The sequence below is a fragment of the Malurus melanocephalus genome, unplaced genomic scaffold (genome assembly GCF_030028575.1).
Source record: "Malurus melanocephalus ecotype Western Australia unplaced genomic scaffold, MMel_1.1 scaffold_559, whole genome shotgun sequence".
Classification (NCBI taxonomy): domain Eukaryota; kingdom Metazoa; phylum Chordata; class Aves; order Passeriformes; family Maluridae; genus Malurus; species Malurus melanocephalus.
Genome location: NW_026623791.1, coordinates 42,702 through 48,859, shown reverse-complemented (window position 1 = coordinate 48,859; position 6,158 = coordinate 42,702).

Genomic DNA, 6,158 nt, shown 5'->3' with positions numbered 1-6,158 from the left:
CACATCCTCTGTAGGCATCCCAGAGCTCCTCTCCTATTGGGAAAGGCTGGGAGAGCTGGGATTGTGCAGCCTGGAAAGCAGAAGGCTTGGGGGTGATCTAATTGTGGCCTTCCAGTGCCTGAAGGAGCTGCAGGAAACATGGAGTCCATTTCCAAGGGATGGGGGGACAGGACACAGGGAATGGTTTCAAACTGACAGAGAGCAGGGATATTGGGCAGGAATTCTCCCCTGGGAGGGTGGGCAGGCCCTGGCACAGGGTGCCCAGAGAAGCTGTGGCTGCCCCTGGATCCCTGGCAGTGTCCTAAGCCAGGCTGGACATTGGGGCTGGGAGCAGCCTGGGACAGTGGGAGGTGACCCTGCCCATGGCAGGGGCTGGCACTGGATGGGCTTTAAGGTCCCTTCTCACCCAAACCATCCTGGAATTCCATGACCATCCTGGTTGTAAAGAACACCCCTCCACACGCTCCCTCTGGTTTTCCATCCTCCTCGTGGCTTGTAACTCCTGGCATTTATATCTTCTGGCATTTATTGAAAGCCTGTGTCTTTTTTTTTGGAATTATGCTGATATGGTGGGAAAGTCATTTGCTCCTTTTGAGCAGCAGGGAAGTTAGAAATGAATGTTTTCTTAGTTATTTCCCCAAAAATCAATATCTGTACTTGGAAAACAATAAAGCATTTAGAGTTTACATGCAGATGGACACAAAAGGAGGGAAGCTCATCTGAGTTACATCTCCCAGAGGAGAGCTGGGCAGTGGATTCACGGGCAGGCAGGGCCAGGAATACAAGGAGGGCAAATCATCAGGGGAAGGAACGCAAAGAGCTGAGCTGTGCCAAATCAAATATTGTAAAGCAATATTTCTGTGCTGGTTTGGGCTGGGGCAGAGCTGATTGCCCTCAGAGGAATTGGGATGGGGCTGTGCTGCCACACAGGGCTGGGGGAAGGAGGAGGAAAAGAGGGATGCTCAGAGGGGTGGCATTTCCCTGCCCARGTCCCCTGTGGGTGTGACACAGCCTGGCTTTCYTGGRAATGGCTCAACACCTGCCCATGGGAACTGGGAATGAACTCCTCAGGTTTGTTTGCCTGGGCACAGCTTTTACKTTCCCTATTGAACTGTCAGTCCATCAACCCATGAATTTCCTCACTTCTGCCCTTCCAGTTCCCTGCCCACCTCCAGAGCAGAGAGATCTGGGTTAGTCAGGGCTGCTMCTAAATCTGCCTCTGCAGCACTGGGGCTTTTTGTGCTGCTAAATCACAGTGCAAACACCATTAGAGCTGGGGAGCCTCACTGGGCAAAGCCTTTTCTCCTCCCATTCGAAACAGATCTGTTTCTCCTGAGCAGTGCAAACTGCCAGTTTACCCACTGCAGATTAAATCTGAGCCCCTGAGGCTGCGGTTGTGCTAATCCTGCAGTCCCCGAAAGGCAAAGACCCCTCCAAGCTGAGCTTACCACAGTTTGTAGGGTTTATTCTTGTGAACAGGGTGGGCCAAAGCAAAGCCTGGTTGTAYCAGACCCCACAGAGCTCCCAGTCCATAAAAGAGAAACAGCAGGGAGTGGAAAGCTCCAGATCATTGATTGCTTTGCCTATAAGAAAAAGCTTTTTTATAATACAGCAAACATTGGTAAATAGTTATAAATACTAGATATTGGGCAGGAATTGTTCCCTGTGAGGGTGGGGAGGTACAGGGTGCCCAGAGAAGCTGTGGCTGCCCCTGGATCCCTGGCAGTGTCCAAGGTCAGGCTGGACATTGGGGCTGGGAGCAGCCTGGGATGGTGGAAGGTGTCCCTGCCATGGAAGAGGGTGGCACTGGATGGGTTTTAAGGTCCCTTCCAACCCAAACCAGTCTGGGATTCTGTGGGACACTGGAATTCTGTGAGACAGCCCCCAGGCTGATCCTGCTCTCCCTGTGCTCCAAACACACAGCAGGATAAGGTACCAGGTGCTGAGCAGTGCTGGCTGCACATCTGGAGCAGTGGCACTGGAAATCTCCAGAAAAAGCCCATTAGAAAATCCTGCCCAGCTCCATCAGCAGCCAGCGACAAGAGCTTTCTATATTCATGAATTCACCCGAGCCATATTTCARAAATAATAAATGTCGTTATTATTGTTATCGTTGGAATGAATTTCTCCATTATGTAGTGAGTGATTGTAAGCATTCCCTGCCTCCAGCACAGGAAGCACCTCAGGAATAATCCCAGCAAATGATTTTCGTGTCGTGGCCGCCACGGGGTCACACTCAGGGGTTTTTAAGTGAGGAAGGTATTAACCACAACAACAGCAACAATCATAACTGAAATAAAGTCATTATGAGGTGGTGTAAAACACCGCCAGGGTGGAGTTTTTTCCAGGCAGATTAAGTTTGGGGCAYGTGGCTCGTGCTTCTGTGAGGTTTGCCTGGGTTCCTTGGAGCTCTGCCCGTACAGAGCCTCTTGCTCTCTGCTTGCTTTGCTTGTGTGCAGAGGAAGGGGAGGAAAACAGAACCTGGAGAATGATTTCCAAGGGTTGGGATGGAATGGATTCCAAGGATGGGGATGGAATGAATTCCCAGGATTGGGATGAAACGAATTCTCAGGATTGGGATGAAATGAATTCCAAAGACTGGGGTGGAATGACTTCCAAAGATTGGGATGGAATTATTTCCAAGGGTTGGGTTAGAATGACTCCCAAGAATTGGGGTGGAATGAATTCCCAGGATTGAGATGGAATGGTTTCCAAGGATGGGGATGGAATGATTTCCAAGGATTGGGGTGGAATGAATTCCAAGGATGGGGATGGAATGACTTCCAAGGATTGGGATGGAATGACTTCCAAGAATTGGGATGGAATAATTTCCAAGAATAGGGATGGAATGATTTCCAAGAATTGGGATGGAATGACTCCCAAGGATGGGGATGGAACACCACAGGGCTGTTTTCTCCAGTCTCTTTATCACACCCATCTGTCCCTGCAGCCAGCTTTTGCCTCCCTGGCTCCTGAGGAGGTGGAGCTGTCCCTTCTCCTGGACACCCTCCCTGCTGCACCGTGGATTCTTGGTCATAAAATGCCTCAAGGAGCAGATGAGATGAAACAGCTGACSGGGAATGATGCATTTGGAAGTTAAATCTGGATAACAAGTGGATGCAGGGATGGGTGGGATTGATGGATTTCCTCCAGGAAGCTGAGCAGAGGCAAGGAGAGGCAGCCTGGGAGCACAGCCYGGTGTCCCCTGCCATCCCAGAAGGGTTTGGGGGAGAAGCAGAGTCCCTCTTCACCCTCCTGCCCCACAAACCCCCTCCCTGCCTCCASCAGGCTCCATCCCAACCTCCCTTCCCCCRTGATCCAAGAGCYGCCRAGGAGCAGGAAAATAGAAWATGGGACCARCCCAAGATGCTTCAGAGAGGCCCAGCTGAGCTGTCAGCACGTTTTGACAYGAGGCCAACAAAATGGATTCAAAAAAGATGGGATCCCACCGTGCCAAAGAGTAACATTTGGTTGAGCAGCTGCCAAAACAAAACTAGCAGACTGCTGGGAAGGCTGCGTTTTCCAAGGATTTTTTTTTAGGCACAAGGAACGGCAAAGAAGATCTCTGTGAACATCTTCAGCTCCCCAGGCTATGAGGGCAAGGACCCATTGACAGCTGGAGGGGACATTTCCTCCAAATGGTGCTCAAAATTTCAGCTTCTGGCCCTGGTGGGACAACAAATTGCTGAACTGCCACACTGGAATAATCTCAGCATATCCAGAATTCAGGATTTCCCCCTGGAATATCATGGTATCCTTCTGCAAGTTGCAGACCCTTGGTCTGTCATGGCAAAATGGACAAATATCTTCCACTCTGCCTTCGCTGCAGTCATGTCATGTCTTTATCTGTTAAAAAAAAAATATAAATTTGGTGGCTAAAATTCTTGGGGAACTTGGCCTCACTAATTCCTATGTGTCCMTGACATCAGAGATGGGAAAAGACCTTCCCCTGAGCACCACTTTGGCTCTGGATATTAAAGATGTAATGAAAAAATAGTTTACAATGAGAGGAGGCCCTGGCACAGGGTGCCCAGAGAAGCTGTGGCTGCCCCTGGATCCCTGGCAGTGCCCAAGGCCAGGCTGGACACTGGGGCTGGGAGCAGCCTGGGACAGTGGGAGATGTCCCTGCCATGGCAGGAGCAGCACTGGATGAACTTTTAGGTCCCTTCCAACCCAAACCACCCTGGGATTCCATGATCTCTAGATCTGAAAGATGCCAGGGATGGATAAAAATGTCAGGACAGCGCAAAAGTACCACTTCACTGTAAGGGGAAATCTGGAGCTCTAGAAAGCTTCTTTAGGGAAATCTATAGGGGGCAGAAAAGGGGGACTGCCAGGAACAGGCTATTCCCTGCTGACCCAGGAATTCAGGGAGAAGGGACACGTGGTGTGCAGAGGGGACAGCAGAGCTTTCTACTGAGCTTTGTGGGTCAAACAGCACTGACTGAGCCCCGGGATTATAAGGGAAGTGAGGAAGATAAGGAAAATGGAAAGCAGGAGCATCCAGCTCTGGAGGTGTTTTAGTGAGACCTGGGATTGCAGGACAAATTGTGAAGGAAACATTAATTAAAGGCACTGAGAAAAATGAGATAAAGTGCAGTCCAGGTTTACCAAAGGCAGYTTGTGCCAGACTGTGCTGACATCTTCCTTTGATAAGATAATTGGTTTTCCAGACAAGGGAAATTTGGTAGATCTAATCTATCTGGAGTTCAATAAAGCATTTGATATGGGGCCGCATGGGAAATTATTAGCGAGGCTGGAGAAAATGAGAATTAACGGGACTCGGGAGCAGGGAGAGCCGGGGCTGGCGCAGAGATCGGGATGGCCACGGGAATCGGGATCGGCGGGATCGGGCGGGTGGGTGTCCGGAGAGCCCGTCCTGAGGCCGATCCTGGGAAAGCCGCTCCATCTCCGAGGCTGGGAGCGAAGTTTCCTGCATTTCCTGCCTTTCCTGGCTTTCCTGCGGCGACCCGCGCTCGCTGGGAGCGGCGACCTTGAGCCGCAGAATTTGCAGGGAAACAGAGTTGGTAGGGAAAAACAGAGTTTGTAGGGGAGCAGCCGCGCCGTGAGATGGCAATGTCGGTCCGTGGAAGAGCGCCCCGCTCCTCTTTGCAGCTCCAGCTCRCACCGCCTGGACACAATTCAGCGCCGGCTCCGAGAAATCTGTGATTGCAACTGCGAGGCGACGGCGGTGGGAGCGGAATCAGAGCGAGGAACGCGGCTGTGGACGGTCAGCTTCGGATTAAATCCATCAGATGGGTCGAGGCAGCGCTGTCCTCCCCGCAGAGCATCCCCAAAGAACCTTCCCCAGTGCACAAAGCAGCCCCAGCCCACCCAAAGCAGGCAGAATTGCCGAGGGTAAGTGCGAACACGTCCGCATGTGCGCACGGCRCAGGGAGAGGAGGAGACGCTTTTATATAGAAATAAAATCTGCTTATCCCTTGCCTGTATTTTTAGCTGAAATTACACCTAAATGCCATCTGATCAATTCAGCTGAAATGAGCCCTTAATCCTAATAAGTCATGATCACCTTTTTAAGCCCCGTGAAACAGCAGGGAGGGTGTTTGCGTTAAGCATTAACACCTTGATTCGAATTCCTTCGGCGTGGAGCAAACTTACATAAGCGTGAGGTGCTCCTGTTAATATTAAACAAGGGCTTGGGGAGGGCCATAGAATACGTTGAGCTGCTTTTTTCTCCCTGGGGCATCACATCTGGTCACTCCAGCTCCATCCTCAAGTATGGAAGGCACAGGAATCTTTAGGAATTCACCAGTGCTGGGATAACTCACCCCAACTGGGCCTTTTTTTTTTGTTTTTTTTTTGTTTTTTCTCAGGGATGTTTTGATCCAAAGGAAAGCAGAGGAGATCAAAAGAAAGCTGGACTCCATGATCTCAGAGGTCTTTTCCAACCCTGATGATCCTTTGRTTCTGAGGATGTTCCACAAGGAAAGAGCTGCTGCTGGATTTCACTCATCTGTGCTGCAGCAGATTCAGCCATGGATGGGACTCATGGCTTCCTTCAATTTTGCAAAAAAAAAAACCAAAAAAAAAACCAACTTGGAGGAGCTCATTATTCCTCAAACCCAGCACAACTTTGTCAGTTTTAATAAATCTTCAGGGGGACTTTGAAACGCTGAATTGCCAAAGGATGCTGTTTC